This window comes from Macaca fascicularis, chromosome 4 (assembly GCF_037993035.2).
Source record: "Macaca fascicularis isolate 582-1 chromosome 4, T2T-MFA8v1.1".
NCBI lineage: Eukaryota > Metazoa > Chordata > Mammalia > Primates > Cercopithecidae > Macaca > Macaca fascicularis.
In genome coordinates this window covers 169,895,408-169,916,574 of record NC_088378.1, presented here as the reverse complement: position 1 = coordinate 169,916,574, position 21,167 = coordinate 169,895,408, and the positions used below count along the sequence as shown (strand labels likewise).

Sequence of the window (21,167 nt, the reverse complement as noted above, 5' to 3'; positions counted from 1 at the left end):
TTTTTCCGGAGATAATTGCTTCTTGGCCTTTGTGTTTTAATTCAACGTGAAATCTGAGGCCAAATAGGAGCAGAGGATGAGACCTGAAAGGGACAGCACTGGGGACACGGGGACCCCTAGCAGCTGGGCATTTCCTGGCCTGTGGAGCATGTGACCACTCTGCTGTTCCTAGCTCAGTCCTCCAGCAAGTCACTGCACCTCTCTGAGCTTCTCTCACCATATCTGAAGAATGGAAATGGATTTTTCTTACATTGGGAAGCTGAGAGGCACTGTCTGTGAACTGGACATCAGTGAGCGCACAGAAAATAAATCCATGGCAGGGCTCATGGGCGCAGGCCAGGCACCTGACTGTCTGCTCTGGATGGCTGGCAGTGAATGTTCTGCCCAAGTCAGCCTTCTCCTGCCTGGCAGCTCACGCCCAGACTACTTCTCTCTGGCGCCCTCCTCCCTCGGCGCCGCCCGTGATGTGTGTTAGTGTATAATCAGACAAACTCACACGCGGAGTTTTAAATAATGCCTGCCCTGCCTACGGTGACTCATCTGAGGCTGTGAGTTCCTGTTCTCCCCTCCCTCGCGGCAAGTGTAGATATCCCCAACCCCACCTTGCTGTCACTAAGCAACTCCACCTTGTGCAGCACCGATGCAGATAACAGACGAAATGGAGCCTGCTAATTCTCCCCTTCCCTAGAATAGGCTTTTGAGGAGCACTCGCTCCCCTTTCATCCATTTTTCGGTGTCTAAAGAGGAGCAGCTCCACTGGCTGTTGGGTGGGCGGGGGATGGGGAAGGGGAAGGGAACCAACCTCCTCCAGCCTCAAGGCACTTCCTGCTTTAGACAGGATGCCACGCGCAGTGTCTGAGCCACCCCTACCCTGAAGGCATCATTGGCGCGGGAGGAGGGGGGCAGGAGGGGAAGGGAAGGGCAGGTGTAATGACAAAATTCAGACTAGAGAATGTGTTCCTGGTAGGAGGCTGAGCCACATCTGTCTTTTACAGAAGGACATAATCTCTTACCCTTCTGCCTGCCCTTCCTGCCTCCTGCTTCAGAGGGCCCAACAAGAAGGGTCCTGGCAAGAATGTTCTAGTGAAAAGTACCCTGTGAATATGTGGTGCTATGATGGTATCATTACTGTTCATTGATGCCATCTCTAAGGGTGACAATTATGATCTAGTTGAAACAGATTTAGTTGGTCCAAGTAAAAGAGTCCTGGAATTTCGAAAACACCAGTTTCTTCAGCAGAATGACGAAAACCCAAGGACCATCCGAGCAACACAATTGTCTAAATTCGTATGGAACAGTCTTGCATCCTGTTTGTGCCCTCAGAGGAGGCCCAGGGAACTAGCTGCACTCTCCGCTCCAACTTCTTTCCCATGAAACTCATCCACTGTAGCCCCTGTCTGCTATTTTTTAAATAAAAGCATCTCTTTATGAAGATGGAAGAATTTTGTTCAAAGCATGTAAGAGGATGTAACCTTTTCAAAAGGTTACCTAAAATAAAAGTCTGAACTCCAATTAAATTTAATTTTAAAATATCAACCCCACCAAAGTTTACAATTTTTTTTTTTCAGATGACTATAATAATACAGAGTAAATATACAGAAGTTTTTTTAGCCACTTTCTGGGATGGGCTATGTCCCAGAATGTGACATTCATATTACAAGTGTCAATCTGGGGCCTTTCAAAACTGAAGATGTCTTTTTTTTTTTTTTCTTTTGAAATGGAGTCTCTGTCGCCCAGGCTGGAGTGCAGTGGCATGATCTGGGCTCATTGCAACCTCTGCCCCCCAGGCTCAAGCGATCCTCCGGAGTATGGGATTACAGGCACGCACGACCATGACCGGTTAATTTTTGTATTTTCAGTAGAGACGGTTTCGTCATGTTGGCCAGGCTGGTCTCAAAGATGTCATTCTTGATGTCAAATTCTCATTAAGCTATACCCGAAAAATTTTTTAAAAAAATACAATGTACACAGCAATTATATATACATATATCTTATATACATATTGTCTGATTATAAAATTAGAAACACTTAGAAAGTACTAAAGAGTACAAGTGTATCTTCCCACTGTTCTCGAGATTTTTTTTAATGCTTGATGTATTATATTCCTTTTTGTTTGTCCTATTCATGGGCTGTTTAGATGTTTTTGTTCCTTTATAACTTTTTTTTTTGCCTTCAACATTAAGAATGAAGAAAATACTATATCTTCTTATGCTATGACTTAGACATAATCTCACAAATTCTCAAAAACATGTAACGTACTCCCAACTATCATCGTCCCCATAATCTGAGGTGTCCAGACCATACTGAATTATCTGAGCAAACTCATCTCTGCTTCCCGTGACTAAGGCCGTTTAGAGGACTGGAATAAATGTCCCTACCTCAGTGCCCTCCTGCCGTGTTCCCTGACTGCTGAGGAGCACAGGGCCTAGAGTCGATGGACTGGCTGCGAATCCTCACTCTGTCACTTCTTAGCTTCGTGACCTCAGCAAGTTACTTAACCTCGCTCTGCCTTAGTTGCCTCATCTGCAAAGTGATAGTAATAATAGTACCCGCTTCCTGGGGTTGTGATAAAGCCTGAATGAATATGTGAAAGCACTTACAATACCACCTGCCCCAGTGTTATATAAATATTAGCTATTATAACTGGTTAATCCCGTCCTCTCCCCCCTCCTTCCCTCCCTTTTTTTCTCCCTCCTTCCCCTCCATCCCTGGAGCTCTTCTTCATGAATCAGGACTCAATTCCAGAGCCACTTACGAGGCTCCCTTGCGGCGAGACTGCGGTCTCCTCCGGCCGCACGCTCTTCTGTACCCAGCTCCGCACTACGCTCCTCGCCCCTAATCCCGAGGCTGGCGCTGCAGCGTGAGCGGGCGCAGGATCTCTAAGCGCGAGCCGAGGCGCCATCGGAACGCTCTTGCCCCCACCCAGACCCCGAAAGTCTGCAGGTCCAGGGTCCCTCTGCCCCACCTCTGCACCTTCCAGGGCAGAGGGCGCTGGGCGGCGCCGGGCGGCGCGAGGCACCCGGGAGAGCCGGCTCCGTGGCTTCCTGCTGCCTGACTCCCTGACCACCTAGTTCTGGACCCAGGCTTCTTCACCCTTCGCCGGGGCTGGGCTGCCAGGGACTCGGGGTGGGGCCACCACGCTGCCTTCTTCCTTCCGGAGCGCCGGGTCGCGCGACCCGCTCCATTTCACGCTCTAGACAAACGGCGGTTCGGGAAAGGCTGAGCTTGGCCGCCTCCCCGCAGTGAGAGCGCGGCACGGCGGGGCGGGGCGGGGCGGGGCCTCGTGCGGGCGGGAGAGGCCCTGGGGTGCGGGGCCTGCGGCGCAGAGGGAGGGCGGGGCTGCGCCCCCTGGAGGCCCTGCCAGTCCCGCCTCGTCGCGCCCTAAGACCCGGGTTCCGCCTGGAGGCCGCCGCCGCCCCACCCTGCCCGTCGCCGGGGCGGCCTGAGCTTCTGTGTCAAGATCGGACGGCCTTTGCAGCGGGAGCAACAACCATTCCCACAAATTCATGAAATACCAGGCGGGAAATGCGCTCAAAATAGGACGTGCCTTTTTTTTTTTTTTTGGAGCTATAAGAGAATATCAAAGTACTTTTTTTTTTTTTGAGAGGTGCAGTCTTGGTCTGTCACCCAGGCTGGAGTGCAATGGCGCGATTTGGGTTCACTGCAACCTCCGCCTTCGCCTAACAGCCCTGTAGTACAAAAATAACAATAGGGAACATTTTAATGGGGGGTGGGCTAATTTTGTTAAATTTACTTTTTGATGCCACCACATTTTGTTGCTAGTGTTAATGAAATGCCACCGATGGCTGGCTGCCAATGTATATATTCTGTGTCTCTTCTTAATTAGGAAGAACATTTGTTCCTTCCATTACCTCAAGTTTGCCCGGCATGGTCAGTTTTACCATTAGTCACCACAAGCACAGTGCTAATTAGTTTTCCAGACCTAAGAAAACGTTTGAGATCAGAATTGGGGTGTGGGGGGTATAAGGGTACTGATGACTCCAAAATAAGAAAGGAAAATTGCAATAGTAAAATGAATGTTTATTTTTTATTTTATTTTATTTTTTTTTTTTTGAGACGGAGTCTCGCTCTGTCGCCCAGGCTGGAGTGCAGTGGCCGGATCTCAGCTCACTGCAAGCTCCGCCTCCTGGGTTCACGCCATTCTCCCGCCTCAGCCTCCCGAGTAGCTGGGACCACAGGCGCCCGCCACCTCGCCCGGCTAATTTTTTGTATTTTTTAGTAGAGACGGGGTTTCACGGTGTTAGCCAGCATGGTCTCGATCTCCTGACCTCGTGATCCGCCCATCTCGGCCTCCCAAAGTGCTGGGATTACAGGCTTGAGCCACCGCGCCCGGCCATGAATGTTAATTTAAATGTCTATAGAATATATCATGTCAATTAGTCAAAGACAACTCAACTTTTATATTGTAATGTATAAATTATAATTAATGTAAAAAGCTAAAATAGAAAATGAAACATGTTTAATATGATTTGAGACTGTTCCTCCAAAAGAGTGCCAGTGACCTCCAGAGCTCCAGCTGGCTCCATTCATCACCCACTTTTAGTATCATTTTCTGGTTATGAAGAAATGGGCAGAATTATTTTTTTGAGACCGAGTCTTGCTGTGACCCCGGGGCTGGAGTACAATAGCTCCATCTCAGCTCATTGCAACCTGCGCCTCCCCGGTTCAAGCGATTCTCCTGCCCTAGCCTCCCAAATAGCTGGGCCTATAGGCGTGTGCCACCATGCCTGGCTAACTTTTGTATTTTTAGTAGAGACAGGGTTTTACCATGTTGGCCAGGCTGATCTCAAACTCCTGACCTCAAGTGATCCGCCGGCCTCGGCCTCCCAAAGTGCTGGACTTACAGGTGTGAGCCACTGGGCCCGCCCAGAATTTTTTTAATAACTGAAAGAAAGAAGAAGATTAAGGAAGATGCAGACAAATATGCAGGAGAAACACCCTCTGAGGGCAATTTAACAGAGCAGCGAATGTGGAAAGGGGAAGGGGAGGTGCTCCTTTTATGCCCAGTTTCCTTGGGAGGAAATCGGGTAGGTGGTCAGGGGTTGCGGGCAGTCATTCCCCTTACTGACCCTCAGGGGCCTCAAGGCCAAGAGCAACTTGGTTGCTGTACATGGGTTAGGGAAGAGGGGAGAGTTAGGGTGCATGATAGGATAGAGAGGCAATGTACAACTGGATATTTCTATGTACTTGGTCTTTCAAAATTCAAAATTTGCTAACTCATGAATACTTGCATACTGACATAATTTACAGATACCGTTTAAGGTTGGATAGTTTTGTAATTAATGAGGCATTGTGGATCTCATTGAGAGGCCAATACTGACTCTATGAGTGAAAAACCACCAATTGTTTTTTCTCTGTTCTCACGGCACAACACCCAACACAGAAGATTTCTGTGACCCAGCGTGTAGGGGGGTTTCCCCATACACCAAGCAGGAAATCGATTCTGCAGCAGACACCAGCTGGCTGTCCTCGACTTCCGTTCCGTTCTGACACCGTCTACCTGCAGATAGTGTCAGATCCCACAGGGTGAGGCTCAGTCCCCCAGGCTCTCCCCACCACCTTCAGATGCCAACTGCAAGTGCCAGGCTGTGCCTCTGACCAACTGGCTGTAAATCCGGGATTCCAGGGTCTCCTCTTTGGGTTCAATTAATTTGCCAGAGCAGCTCACAGAACTCAGGGAAATACTCACCTACATTTCTTGGTTTATTACAAAGGATATTACAAAGGTTACAGGTGAAGAGGTGCCTAGAGTGAGGTATGGGCAAGGGATCCATGCCCTCCCAGGACATGCCCCACCCCCAGTAGCCTCTATATCTTCAGTTACCTAAAGGTCTCCAAACCCAGTCCTTTTGGGTTAGTTTTTTATGGAGGCTTCATTATGTAGGCCTGATTGACTAAATCATTAGCCACTGGTGATCAACTTAAGCTTCAGGCCCTCTCCTCTCCAGGGAAGGTGGGGGATAGGGCTGAAAGTCCCAACCCTCTGATCATGCCATGGTCTTTCCAGTGACCAGCCCCGTCCTGAAGCTATCTAGGGACTGCCAGCCACCAGCTGACTCATTAGCATAAAAAGATATCACTTTGGAGACTTTAAGGATTTTAGGAGTTGTATGCCAGAAAACGAGTTTGAACATATACTTCACAATATCACACTGACCTTCGAGAAATGAAGCTGAAAACAGCATAGGCTGAGGCCATCCATGGTGGGGAACGCCCAGGCTGAGGATGAGACGAGGGAGTGAGGACAGAGGCTGAGCGGCTCCGGAGCTGAGTCAACAAATGAGCTGCTAAAAATGACCAGAGATTAATGCAAGAATCAGAATCTGTGACACAATCTCAGATCTGGCTGAAAGGCCTTGATGGGGAAGCAGGACCAAGAGACTAGGATGTATATGTCAGAGGTGGGTTACAAGGAGACCTCTGCCCTGCAGGGCTGACTCAGAGAAACCTAGGTTGCTGGTACTCTGAGCCCAGCCTGAGACAGAGATTTCCATTGTAGCTACCTGCAGTTGTAAATTTAGCTTACTGATCCAGACTAGTCCTCAGTGACATTGTAAGTAAGGGTGGTTACATCTCCTTTTTGTTCTGTGAAAGGAAGATAAAAATCTCAGGGCCCCAAACTTGTTAAGTCAAAGGGAAAAGCTTGGGAACTGAGTCGTGCAAAGACTGCCTTCCTTCTGTTCCTAAGTAGATAGCTACAAAGATAGAAGGCCACAAACCTCCCTAGGGGACCTTCCACGTGATTTGCCCACGAAGAAATTCCATGTAGGTCCCTAGATCTTTAGCCTAAAACAGTTCTGTTGAATTTCACCCTGACAACGTGAATTCACAGCTCATCTTCATAGGTAAAGGACAAAGACAGGACTAGATCCTCCCTCCACTCGCTAGAGACAAATGCATGTTTGGCTGCTTCCTGTACCCTGTGATTACTTTATCTAATGTAAAACTGCAGATTCACTGAGACAAATGCATAATTGACTGGCCTTCTACCTCCTCCTTTCAGACGTAAAATGTGCATTCAGTGAAATGCTCTCCTTTTATCTACCCGACCATTTTTTCTTTCCTCTTTCCCCCACTGCCACTCTTTCTCCTTTCAATATTGACGTCTCCAGACCCTTTTTGGAAAAAGCACAGATCACAGAGGTTCCCGTGGTTTTGTGTTCTTTATCCCCCCCACCAAGTGTGTCTTCAACCTTGGCAAAATAAACCTCTAAAATGACTGAGACTCACCTTGGTCATTTTCTTTGATTTAGAGTTCTTTTGTACCTCTCACTTTCCTACCACCATACTGGGCAAACAGGCTCCACCCCCTTAAATTCTGTACTCTAAGGACACACTTTTTTTTTTTTTTTAAGACAGAGTTTCACTCTTGTTGCCCAGGCTAGAGGGCAATGGCTCGATCTCAACTCACTGCAACCTCCACCTCCTGGGTTCAAGCGATTCTCCTGCCTTAGCCTCCTGAGTAGCTGGGATTACAGGCATGCACCACCATACCCGGCTAATTTTGTATTTTTAGTAGAGACGGGGTTTCACCATATTGGCCAGGCTGGTCTTGAACTCCTGACCTCAGATGATCCACCCACCTTGGCCTCCCAAAGTGGTGGGATTACAGGCATGAGCCACTGCCGTCGGCCTATAATTTTTTTTTTTTAAGAGACAGTGCCCTGCTCTGTTATCCAGGAAGGAGTGTGGTGGCATGATCATGGATTACTGCAAATTTGAACTCCTGGGCTCAAGTGATCCTCCTGCCTCAGCCTCCCAAGTACCTGGGATTATAGATGCAAGCCACCACAACGGGCCAATACTTTCATTTTTAGTTTTTGTTTTGTTTTGTTTTGTTTTGTTTTGTTTTGTTTTGTTTGAGATGGAGTCTCGCTCTGTCGCCCAGGTTGGAGTGCAGTGGCCGGATCTCAGCTCACTGCAAGCTCCACCTCCCAGGTTTACGCCATTCTCCTGCCTCAGCCTCCTGAGTAGCTGGGACTACAGGCTCCCGCCACCTCGCCCGGCTAGTTTTTTGTATTTTTTTTTTTTAGTAGAGACGGGGTTTCACCGTGTTAGCCAGGATGGTCTCGATCTCCTGACCTCGTGATCCGCCCGTCTCGGCCTCCCAATGTGCTGGGGTTACAGGCTTGAGCCACTGCGCCAGGCCTCATTTTTAGTTTTTGTAGAGAGGAGATCTCACTGAAAGGTTCTCCCCGAGGCCTGAAAACTTAAAGGAATGAATAACTCCTCCCTTCCCAGGCCCAGTCCCAAGGTGCCAGGCCCGTTGTGCCAGAGTGTGTGTCAGCAAGATAGTAGAAGCAGGACGAGAGCTGGCTGGAAGATACGTATCCCCTGAAGACCGAGAGAGGCTATCCGGGTACCACGGAGCAGTTACATCAGACTGACGCAATTCTTGTTTACAAGAGACTATAAAACCCCTGCCCTGTCCTCATTTGGTGCTGAGGACATTTTAGGCCTCAGCCTGCCTGCACCCAGGCACTCATTAAAACAGTGTGTGGCTCCAAACCGCCTCGTGTTCTCTGTTGGCGCACTCTCGGGGTTCGAACCAATACAAGAACATTTTACTCACTACGTTGCCAGGCCAGTCTCAAACTCTTGAGCTCAAGTAATCCTCCTGCCTCAGTCTCCCAAAGTGCTGGGATTACAGGTGTGAGCCGCTGCACCTGGCCCCAAGGAAATACTTGAATACCAATCAATGAAGCCCTTTTTCTGACGAAAAGCTCTTTCAAGAATGTTTACATGGAGCCACAGACTTTTCCTGGTTGTAAAGAACCTAAAGATTGTAGATTTAAAAATTAAAAGATATTCCGGCCGGGTGCGGTAACTCACACCTGTAATCCCAGCACTTTGGAAGGCCGAGGTGGTGGATCATGAGGTCAGGAGATCAAGACCATCCTGGCTAACACATTGAAACGCTGTCTCCACTAAAAATACAAAAAATTAGCCTGGCGCGGTGGCAGGTGCCTGTAGTCCCAGCTAGTCGGGAGGCTGAGTCAGGAGAATGGTGTGAACCTGGGAGGCGGAGCTTGCAGTGAGCGAGTTCACACCACTTCTCTCCAGCCTGACAGAGGGAGACTCAGTCTCGAAAAAAAAAAAAAAATTAAAAGATATTCCAAAATTATCATGGTTTATCTTTGCAGAATCCCTGACAGGAAGTTATATAGCCTATCCTTGAACACCTCCCTTGACAAGGTGCTCTTACAGAGCTAGTTATTGCACACACATGTGACGAGTAATTTACATGTGCATTTCATTTAATCCTCATAATACCCTTCTGAAGTGGCCACCATGATCACCGTTTTTGGGACAAAGAAGTTATGGCTCAGAGAGATTAAAATCCTTGCCCAAGGCCATATAACTAGGAAGTAAAAAACATAACTTACTTTAGGAACGCAGCTTCATCCTGTTCCAGAGGCTGTGCTGTTTCCACTCTGGGGCAGGCAGGACTCTAAGGTGGCCCAAGATTCACCGGGCTCATGGTATATACTGTTGGTAAAATGAGTCAAACTCTGTAAAATATTCGAAGAGGTTTATTCTGAGCCAAACATGAGTGACTAATGGCCCATGAGACCGTCCTCAGGAGGTCTTGAGAACATGTACCCAAGGTGGTCAGGGTCCAGTTTGCTTTTATACATTTTAGGGACACACAAGGCATCAATCAATACATATAACATATACATTGGTTTGGTCTGGAAGGGCAGGACAACTGGAGGGAGGGGGGCTTCCAAGTCATAGATAGATTCAAAGGTTTTCTGACAACTGGTTGAAAGAGTTATCAATAGAAAGGAATGCCTGGGTTATGATAAGGGGTTGTGGAGACCAAGGTTTTATCATGCAGATGAAGCCTTCAGGTAGCTGGCCTCAGAGAGAATAGATTGTAAATATTTCTCATCAGACTTGAGAGTCTGTTCTATCAGCAATTCCAAAAGGGAGGAGGGAATGTAGAGACATGTCCAGCTCCCACTTCCCATCATTGCCTGAATTAGTTTTTCAGGTTAACTTTGAAAGACCTCGGCTGAGAGGAGGGTTCCATTCAGATGGCTGGGGGGCCTTAGAATTTTATTTTTGTTTTACAACACTCACCTTTTTCCGGTTGTTCAATCAAGCATAAATCTAGGTACTGCTGTGACAGAATTTTCCAGATGCAGTTAAGTTTCCAAGACCTTCAGATAGAGAGATGATCTCATTGGCCTCCCCTAATTACTTGAGCCCTTCTGAAGAAGAGGATTTCTCCACACTTTGACAGAAAGGATATTCGAGTTTGGAAGCAGTAGAGACCCTTTCCTGATGACCTTGACGGATCAGCTAGCCTGCTACGGAGAGGGCCGCGTGGCAGGGAACAGAAGGCAGCCCTTAGGAGCAGGAAGCAGCCTCTGGTCAAAGGCCAGCAAGAAAACAGGAACCTCGGCCTATGACCCTGACGACCTGGACCCTGCTGAGCATGTGAACAAGCATGGGAGAGGCCCCTGAGCTCCTGATGAGTGCAGCCCTCCCAGCCCTGCTGCACTCCCGACCAGACCAAGACCAATGGAAACTGTGAGGTGGTGTGTTAAGCTGCTGACTTCGTGGTAACCTGTTACAATAGCAAACTAGTACACGATTTCTTCTTTGATGAGTGATGTAGGTCAGGTGCCCCAAAGCACACCCTGAGGCTAGGATCTGAGTGGAAGTTGATGAGGGCAGTGTCTGTCCTGGGAAGCGCTGGAAGTGCTGTAGGGAACAGAGCCAAGAAGGAGAAGGAAGCCAGGGGGCTGCCTCAGGACAGGTTACTGCTGCAGGTGGCAAGGGTTCAACCCAGGGGCATCTGTCAGAGACAAGGCAGAACTGCACTCGGCGTTGCCCCGCCTGAGGGGACGGGAACTCGCTATTTGGCCTCCAGTCTGTCAGTAAATGGGGCCTCTTTCCAAAGGGGTTTACCTTGCTGCACAAATGAGCCCTGGGGCAGGTCACAGTTTCTTTCAGTAAGAAGCCATCGGCAGGTCTGAGAAAAACCATGGCCAAAGGCACAGAGTGGGTCCAACAGTGTCTGCTACAAAGAAGGTTGATGGGAAAGTCCTTGTGTCTACTGACAGTGGCCTTCAGCGATTGGTCCTGCTGTGTCCCCTTAGCTGACACGTCTGTCTTCTGCACTGCCATTCAGATTCCTGTCATTTTCATGCTGCAGCAGTGCTCTCCTCACTAGCTAAGCATTTCCAGTCCCTCTCTGGACCCACCATGAAGCAGGATTTTAAATACTTTGTAATCTAGAGAGGCACTGGATTCAGAACTGAATGCAAAGGCCAATGAAGCTCTCACTCATTTAGTCGTTCTTGTTTGAAGGCTGGGAAGATGCAGGTCTGATTATGTCACCACTGGAGAGGCTCAGCACACTGGCGACTCACACACTGGAGAGGCTCAGCGCACTGGCGACTCACACACTGGAGAGCCTCAGCACACTGGCGACTCACACACTGGAGAGCCTCAGCACACTGGCGACTCACACACTGGAGAGCCTCATCACACTGGCGACTCACACACTGGAGAGCCTCATCACACTGGCGACTCACACACTGGAGAGCCTCAGCGCACTGGCGACTCACACACTGGAGAGCCTCAGCGCACTGGCGACTCACACACTGGAGAGCCTCAGCGCACTGGCGACTCACACACTGGAGAGCCTCAGCGCACTGGCGACTCACACACTGGAGAGCCTCATCACACTGGCGACTCACACACTGGAGAGCCTCAGCGCACTGGCGACTCACACACTGGAGAGCCTCAGCGCACTGGCGACTCACACACTGGAGAGCCTCAGCGCACTGGCGACTCACACACTGGAGAGCCTCAGCGCACTGGCGACTCACACACTGGAGAGGCTCAGCGCACTGGCGACTCACACACTGGAGAGGCTCAGCGCACTGGCGACTCACACACTGGAGAGGCTCAGCGCACTGGCGACTCACACACTGGAGAGGCTCAGCGCACTGGCGACTCACACACTGGAGAGCCTCAGCGCACTGGCGACTCACACACTGGAGAGCCTCAGCGCACTGGCGACTCACAGGAAGCTGTCCTGGTTCTTTGTGCAGCTGCTGCGAAACATTTCACTTTCCCCGCCCTCTCCTCTTAGCGTATGGATGCTAGGCAAGGGCATGTCATCTGCTGGGTGAGCTCAGGCACCGTGAGCGCGCGGTACTGCTGGCTGCCCCGGCTGGTGAGGGGCGCGAAGCCGGGCATGAAGAAGTGCAGGCGCGGGAAGGGCACCATGTTCACCGCCAGCTTGCGCAGGTCTGCGTTCAGCTGGCCCGGGAAGCGCAGGCAGGTGGTGACCCCGCTCATGGTGGCCGACACCAGGTGGTTGAGGTCCCCGTAGGTGGGGGTGGTCAGCTTCAGGGTGCGGAAGCAGATGTCGTACAGGGTCTCGTTATCAATGCAGTAGGTTTCATCTGTGTTTTCCACCAGCTGGTGGACAGAGAGGGTGGCGTTGTAGGGCTCCACCACCGTGTCTGACACCTTGGGTGAGGGCATGACGCTGAAGGTGTTCATGATGCGGTCTGGGTACTCTTCCCGGATCTTGCTGATGAGCAGGGTGCCCATCCCGGACCCGGTGCCGCCCCCCAGAGAGTGGGTCAGCTGGAAGCCCTGGAGACAGTCACAGCTCTCTGACTCCTTCCTCACCACGTCCAGGACTGAGTCAACCAGCTCGGCTCCCTCTGGCCCAGTTATTCCCAGCTCCGCTCTGGCCTGCCTAAAACATGTCATTTTGACTACAGAGGAGAAGGTAGGACTAGTCTTAGACTGGCAGATTCTTCTCTTTTGAATACTCTTCTTTTACCTAAAGAAATATTTTTCTTTTTCTTTTTTGTATTTTTTTTGAGATGGAGTCATGCTCTGTCCTCCAGGCTGGAGTGCAGCATTGCAATCTTGGCTTACTGCAACCTCTGCCTCCCAGGTTCAGGCAATTCTCCTGCCTCAGCCTCCCTAGTAGCTGGGATTACAGGCACCTGTGACCATGCCCAGCTAATTTTTATATTGTTAGTAGAGACAGGGTTTCACCATGTTGGGCAGTCTGGTCCCAAACTCCTGACCTCAGGTGATTTACCCACCTTGGCCTCCCAAAGTGCTGGGATTACAGGAGTAAGCCACCTCACCTGGCCGGAAATATTTTTGTATGTCAGTAACTCTCAAAAACACTCGGGATCATAATAAAGTTAGAAGTTTAGCAAATCTGAGGCCATTGATTGAGGAAGAGGATAGGGTTAGAAAACTTAATTGGTTCTGAAATACATACACTTTTAACAGGCATTCTCTTTATACTCAAGTACAATTAAACAGGCAAGGTGAAAGCAGTGTGACTAGGAGAGAAGGTGGCCTCAGCATCTGTCTAGCTCTGGTCATAACCTGTGCTTTTGGCCCCTGACTCTTTGAAGTCCTTTGAAGTTGCCTATAGCCTATGAAGCCTGGCTTGAAGCTTTTCCTTGCTCTTTCTTCCTTCCAGTCTGAGGCTGCTCTGCAACGGAAGGGCTGCGGCAGCCCTCTGCAGGCTGGCGTTGATCTGTGAGCCATGACCACCCGTGGACTGTGTGGAGCTAGGCCAGGATTCAGGGCCATTGTGGACACAGTGTCACCTTGGCACTGAACACTACGAACTGTGCTTTGCAGGGCTGTTAGGAAGAAGGTGTCATTTGGCCAGTTCCCAGTGATCATGACTACATACCAAACACGAAGTTGTCTGGCCTGAAGATCTGGCCGAAGGGTCCAGACCTGACGGAGTCCATGGTGCCAGGCTCCAGATCCACCAGGATGGTCTGAGGTATGTATTTGTTACCTGTGGGGAATGAGAACTGACTCAGACCTGTGCTTAGGGATGGACTCACAGCAGCATTCAATTCCAGCATCTGAGACAAAAGGAGAACAGGAGATTTTCTGCTTTTAAGAAAAAGGAGGTCCTGAGCGTGCTTAACTGTGGCAAACAGGCAGGACCCTTAGGTAACCATAAAGCGTGTTTTTCCAGCAGTTGGCATTTGAAATGAATATGCAAGAAGCATGCCTTTGTCACGTGCATGTTCCTAGGACATTTCATCTCCCACATCATGGAAAACAAGGATTCCTGGGCACACACATCCTGCTACTCACCAGCAGCCTCATTGTAGTACACGTTGATTCTCTCCAGCTGCAAGTCACTGTCTCCATGGTAACTGCCTGTGGGGTCGACCCCATGCTCATCACTGATGACCTCCCAAAACTGAAATGAAACAAGAACCACACCATGGCTCTGCATCCTGAATGTCACTAAGGATGGCCTTGTCCTCCTCCCATGTCCTTGGAACAGGGGCTTTTGTGGTCAGACAGTAAGTGCTAGACAGAGAGCAAAGAGCTGCACCCCCTATTTCCTGCAGCAGCCGCTGCTGAGGGGCTTGAAAATCTGCAGAGCATCGGCCATATTATGGCGATAGACTGAAAGGCTGGGAGGGGCCCTGGAGGAGGAGGGGGCACAGCAGATGCCCTTCTAGGGAGAGTGTGGGGAGGGTAGAGAAATCGAGAAGGGGTACAGGGAGGCTCTGTCACCCCAGGCAGGGCTGAATGCCACTGCATCCGGGATGATTGACGGGTCGTGGCAGGACTAAGGAGAGGGGGGACCCACCTGTGGCTGCCTCCAGGGATCAAGCTCTCTTGATACAGATCCCAGGCACCCCTGCAACAGTGCAGGTTTATGCCACCAATCTACATGCTGGCACTGACCACCAGAGGGACTGAGTGGAGAAGGGCAGCAGGAGCCTGGGAGGGCGCCTGGGTGGCAGTGGAAGGAGCTGGCCATGGTGAGGGCGCTGGCTCCACTGTGAATTTGCAGTAGGGAGGTTGTATGGGCCACATGGCGGTTCTCAAAGAGACCACATCCACCCGTGCACCAGTCTGGCTGCTGCCTCCCCTGCTGGGCTTGGTAATTATAGCCCCCACCCAGTGCTGTCACCTGCTGCCTTGGGGATGGGCAGCAAGAGCATCATGGTATATGTCATCATGTCTAGACAGTGCCTGAGCAAGGGAGTTTATCTGACACCCTCGCCTGTGGGCGTCAGATGACCCTGTGGTCAAATAAATACAAATCCAAGCTGGGAGCAATGGCCTCCGACTGGACTTGCGACTCTTCAGGAGGGTGAGGTGGGAGAGTTGCTTGAGCCCAGGAGTCCAAATCTAACCTGGGCAACACAGAGAGACCCTGTCTCTTAAAAAAAAGGAAATTCAGACTTAGATAAAAAGAAACTAGGCCGGGCAAGGTGGCTCAGGCCTGTAATCCCAGCACTTTGGGAGGCCGAGGCGGGCAGATCACCTGAGGTCGGGAGTTTGAGACCAGCCTGAACAACATGGTGAAACCCCGTCTCTACTAAAAATACAAAATCAGCCGAGTGTGGTGGCGCGTGCCTATAATCCCAGCTACTCGGGAGGCTGAGGCAGGAGAATCACTTGAACCCAGGAGGTGGAGGTTGCAGTGAGCAGAGATTGCACCATTGCACTCCAGCCTGGGCAACAAGAGCAAAACTCTGTCTCAGAAAAAACAAAAAGAAAAAAGAAATTAATCAAAAGGCTTATTGAAATACAGAGAATGCTCTGGTTTTATTAACCTGTGTGCATCCAAAATTAACTAGATAGAGCTTTTCTTTAGTAGGGTGGGGTAAGCAGGACTTGCAGAAGCTTTGTTATGGAGGAGGGTAAATGGATAGTAGACAGGTGGCAAAATCAGGTCTCTTCAACAGGAAATATTTTTCTCTATATTCAGCTGATTTTGCAGTTGAGCTGTTCAGGAAGACAGTGTGCCTCTGAGTGCTTGCATGAAAGGCAACATTTGGGATTTATGGGTAAAAACCCAATTAAAGTTTGGTCAAGCCAAAGTCATTGGTAAAAAATTGGCAACTGTGAGCCTGTGGTTATTCTTTCATTGTTTCAGACAGACAAAATCTGTCCTTCAATGCTGTTAGGGATGGAATAACCTTCATTGTAAGGTTGAGGCTGGTTCAGTCAGGTCTCAGGGGTGGGCTGGCCTTCACGTTCTCAATGGCCCGGAAGATCTAGCTGTGTCATCTGCTGACTGTGTTCTAGAATGACAGTTGTTAGAGAGTCTTAGAGATCAGCATTTAAGAGAGGTATACCTAGCATATGTTTAAAATAATAATTATTAATCCTTTTTTCCATTTAGAAAAGAAAGTGCAGGCTGGGCGTGGTGGCTCAAGCCTGTAATCCCAGCACTTTGGGAGGCCGAGACGGGCAGATCACAAGGTCCGGAGATCGAGACCATCCTGGCTAACCTGGTGAAACCCTGTCTCTACTAAAAATACAAAAAACTAGCCGGGCGAGGTGGTGGGCGCCTGTAGTCCCAGCTGCTCCGGAGGCTGAGGCAGGAGAATGTCGTGAACCCGGGAGGCGGAGCTTGCAGTGAGCTGAGATCTGGCCACTGCACTCCAGCCTGGGCGACAGAGCAAGACTCCATCTCAAAAAAAAAAGAAAAGAAAAGAAAAGAAAAGAAAAGAAAGTACAGCTGGCTGCTAGTGCTCATTTAATTTTACATAAACACATGCTTTGAGGCCAAAGCAAATCTGACTGATTTTCAATGTGGAAGGAAAATATAAAAACTGTTTTTGAAGTTCTATTTCTAAACAGACCTAATATCAGAATCATTGGAATCATCTGAGCCATCTATTTTAGAAAAATTGGATTCATCACATGAGTCTTCGGCCAACAGCCGTTTAATGATGTTAACATCACGCATAGGAATGCTACGTTTTCTAGGCTCTGACATTTTTAGCGATCAAGGATTACTATATTTTGTAAATGGAAATACCACTACTAAAAACAGAATGCTATAAATAGAATAATGTCTTTTGTTTCCAACATCAATATGCCAGAGAAATGCAAAAGTAATAATAAAACCAAGGTCTTTCTTGGCAAAGTTATCTTAGGGTAAATGCTGCAGCCGGAAGTGCTGCTGGCGAGTGTTCTCAGGGTAAATGGGAAAAGGGTTAAAAGTTAAATTAGAGAGTAACCAAGATTTGAGGTTTGAAGGAAGCTAGCCTAAAAGGCCTTGAGACGTTGGGCCTGGAGTGTCCTTAAACGGAAGTATAAGGACAATAGTGGCCATTCAATGCATTTCCTGGTTTGCAGTCTGAATATTTTTGGTGATGGCATAGACATCAGAGAGGTGTGTGGAAACATATGCACATCGGTCACTTCTGATTGCACAATCCCAAGTGCCCTGTGGGAAGCTAGGATCATGTCCCATGCCAGTCAATTGTTGTGGGCCACTCACTGGATTTCTTTAATCCTCTGGTGATGATGTTAGTGTCTTTGGTAAGATTTCCACAGTTCTGGTTGTTTCCTGAAACAGAGCATGGAGAATGTGGGAGCCTGGGTGAACTTACTGAGTGGCCCACTACCAGCAGCTCCAGACACAAAGTTTGTCCATCCATGACCTACAGCAGCATGAAGCCTTTCCAGTGTCCTTCCAATCTTATAGCCTCTTGTTCTATGGCTTCTTGGGATCCTGATAAGGAAGGAGGGCCATAGTCTCTTTCTGGGGCTGGGATTCGGTGCCTTGGCTTGTAGATGTAAAGTTTTTGTAGCTCTTTGGATTGTCTAGTGCCTCAAAAACTTAAATCAGTGATAATCCAGTAGTAGTTAAGACAAGAAGAGAAGGCAGGCTAATTAAAGATTTGAAAAGCACCAAGAGGATTAGCTAAATAACAGGATCTATTCCAACCAGCAGGCATGCTTTTTCCTTTCCTGTCCAGCCCCCTTCCCGTAGGAGACAATTTGTAGATCAAAGAAGTCATGTTCACTCAAAGCTTGCACTCCTGTTCAAGAGCACGTTCCAAATATTATGGCGCTTGGATATCCTTCTCAGATTGCCCTGAACCCACTTGCAATGCCTAATGGACCTTTCTCCCTGGGTCAGTCCTCCTGAGGGTAGGCCATGCCTGTAGTGTGCACCCCTAGAATCAAGAGGCGCTCCAGGGGTAGCTGCCTGTGAAAATGATGGAGTTTGGACTTGTAGTCTAGGATATCCACAAACATGCACCCAAACCACAGTAAAAACTGTGAACAACAAAGCTTATGTGAGCTTCACTGGTCAGTAACATTCCGTGTGTATTGTCATATGTTGATATTGGGAAAGTAATGTGTGCTGACTCCACAAGAAAAAAAACAAAAAAAAACATTTGACTCCCCCGGACTCCACTGCAGGCACTTTTCCCTTGGCTGGTTTTGATTTGTATCCATGTAAAAAAAAATCATTACTGTAAGTATAATAGATTTCAGTTAAGTTCTGTGACTCCTTCTAGTAAATTATCAAACCTAAGCGTGATCTTGGAGACCCTTGTATTTGCAATTGGTTTCAGAAGCAACAGTGGTCTTAATGACGGTTCCCTCTGACATTACAGGTCGCCAAAACACTTCACAGTAGGTGTCAGAGGTGGGATTCACTAGCCCCACCCTGACTTGCTGAAACATGTGGTTTGAGAGGAAGAAGGAGGAAAGGGCTGGGGGTGATTAAAGGGTTGGTGGTGATGAACCTTTGATTACTGGATGGCCACAGGGTTGCCGATGGTATGGAATTAATGCTGTGCTGCAATTAGTTGCTGGAGGCAGAAGTTACCAAAGGAATTTAGAAATAATGGCTCCATTTCTGAGGAGATGGTACTGGATAAATAAGGAAATGAAAAGTAACAAGGAACAAGCTAGTACCAGTCTCTTGGTTATTGTTATCTGTAATAACTAAAATAAAAGTGAGAGTATTGGGATGGATCCTGAGGCTGACCTAAGCTTGGATTCAGGTGGGTCCAAGCTATAGCCACTAATGTCAGTGTTACCACCAGAGGGAACAGTTAAGCAGAACAAACCAATAACTAAGATGTGAAGGAGAATGGGGGAAGGACAGAGAAGAAAGTCAAGGGACTCATCCCAGCAGGGCAGAAATCCTTCAGTGGTTATTAATGGGATGAATACAGCAGACACTGATGGAGTGAAGACAAAAGTCTTAGTGCAGCACTCTCAGAAACTGTAGGGACTGATGGGAGCCCCTGCTTATCCCCCAGCAGTGAAGGGCTTTTATTTATTTATTTATTTTTGTTGAGACAGAGTCTTGCTGTGTCGCCCAGGCTGGAGTGCAGTGGCATGATCTTGGCTCACTGCAACCTCCGCCTCCCAGATTCAAGCGATTCTCCTGCCCCAGCCTCCCAAGTAGCTGGAATTACAGGCACATGCCACCAGGCTCGGCTAAGTTTTGTATTTTTAGTAGAGACGGGGTTTCACCATGTTGACCAGGCTGGTCTTGAACTCCTGACCTCAGGTGATCTGCCTGTCTCAGTCTCCCAAAGTGCAGGGATTACAGGTGTGTGCCACCATGCCCGGCCATGAAGGGCTTTAAATAAATCTGCTTTATTCACTTTAAACAAACTCTGCTTCATAGTTTGGAGGAATTTTAAAAGCCAGCAAGCAAGGATGACAATGAGAAACCTGATTCTGAATCACCGAGACAGTGGTCCTGCAATCTAATCAGGATGAAGACTGACAAAAGGGCCTGAGTCCCTTGGCCCCATCTTCAGCTGGGGAACTGAGGGTGTATGCATGCATGTGGGTAAATGGTCAGCAGGTGGAGAAGAGACATTTCTAGGACTCCTTGACACAGGAGGCCCATGCACTGTAATTCCAAAACCCGCTGGAGTTCTAAGGGGCTATAGTTAGATTGAGAGGATATGGGAATGAAATATTGAAGAAATTAAGTGAAAGTTTGGATGAAATTTGCAATGTCTGAACGGACTTTATGTGAAGTGGTGGTATCTCCTTTACCTGAGTTCATTAAGCAGATGGATATTGAGTCTGACTGGGGAATGCTTCCCTCACCTAGTATTATAAAACATTAAGCATGTAAATCTGCCCTTCAGCCAATATTGGTTGAACGATGCCAAAAACAGGAATGAAGAAAATTACCTGAGCCCATGCAGGTTGTTAATGTTACTAGAGTGATGATGGAGACAGATTATCTGTGCAATGTGCCTGTGTGGAGGGCAGGCTGGAACTTATGGCGGTAGTCTCTGAGAGCCATCCAGTGATGACCACTGGGATTTCTGGACTAGGAAAATTCCGTTCAAAAGGCAATTAGTTACTAGCCTTCTACTGGACATTAATTGAAACTGCCTTATGACTGAAGGACATAAACTGATCTTAAAACCTGAAATATTCGGAATGTCTTGGACGGTGTCAGAGAAACACTCTAATGGAGAAAACAGTGCTCAGAAAAGCTCCATAATAAAATGGAACTGGTTTATAGAGGATCATGGTACCAGGGGAATGCGAGGAGGAGACACTTGCGAGCAGGGAGCCTCTTCTCCACTAGCATTGGCTTTGGAACCACCCGAGGAGCTGCTGGGCCCTACAACCAGTTGAGTGTTACCCAAAAACAACTTTTCTTGATCAGCAAAGAGCTACTTGGTTTATGGATGGCAGTTCCAACGTGAGCAGACAGCATCCTGTTTGGAAGGCGCCATTCTGATTGAACAAGGTACAAACAAATCAGGTCAGCGGGCTGAGATGCATGCTGTTTGCCCCTATGTTGGAGTTTTTGCCCACTCATGGGCAGTAGCCAGTGGCCTGACCATAGACTAAGCCAGATGGCAATGGAAAGCTGGCCTCTTAAAGGGATGCCCATATGGGGCACAGCCCTGTGGAAATCACTATGAGAATTTGAGGGCTACATTGAAGTAGGACATGTCAGCGCCCATCAGAATGCCCTTCCAGGATGAGAAAGTGGTTGGAATTGGCAAGTGGGCATCCTGTGCACTTGCTTGGGCGGCCACCTGGGTTCATGGAATGAGTGGGTGGGGGTAGTGGGGATGCTGTGGTGTAGACATGGCTGAATCCAGACACGTTCCTCTTGTGCTCTCTGAGGCACACAATAACAGCTGCTCAGTCAGCCAGCAAGAGAAGTAGAGACTGCAGATGGCAATGGGGCAGATTCTCCAGGGTAAGGCCCTGCCCAGAGCTGCCAGGTTGGTCTGATGCTGATGGCCCCTGGGGTCTACAAACGGCTCCTGACAGGAATAGGCACCTGCTCTGGACTGGGTGTTGGCCAGTGGTAGATGCAGATGTTCAAAATACTATGCAAGGACTGGAATTGA

At 48.7% G+C, this 21,167-nt stretch overlaps 2 long non-coding RNA genes and 1 pseudogene across 2 annotated transcripts; all 3 read right to left on the bottom strand.

Annotated features, from left to right (window-relative positions):
- Positions 1-1,502: 1,502 nt before the first annotated feature.
- LOC141410182 (uncharacterized) lies at positions 1,503-3,221 on the bottom strand. The gene is made up of 2 exons (XR_012434332.1): positions 2,756-3,221; positions 1,503-1,930 (listed from the first exon to the last, which is right to left on the bottom strand). It is a non-coding gene; the product is annotated as an uncharacterized lncRNA (long non-coding RNA).
- A 2,971-nt stretch (positions 3,222-6,192) lies between these two features.
- Positions 6,193-10,228, bottom strand: LOC141410183 (uncharacterized). Its single transcript, XR_012434333.1, has 3 exons — positions 10,108-10,228; positions 9,408-9,510; positions 6,193-6,308 (listed from the first exon to the last, which is right to left on the bottom strand). It is a non-coding gene; the product is annotated as an uncharacterized lncRNA (long non-coding RNA).
- A 1,886-nt stretch (positions 10,229-12,114) lies between these two features.
- Positions 12,115-14,462, bottom strand: LOC102134185 (tubulin beta-1 chain-like; annotated as a pseudogene).
- Positions 14,463-21,167: the final 6,705 nt, after the last annotated feature.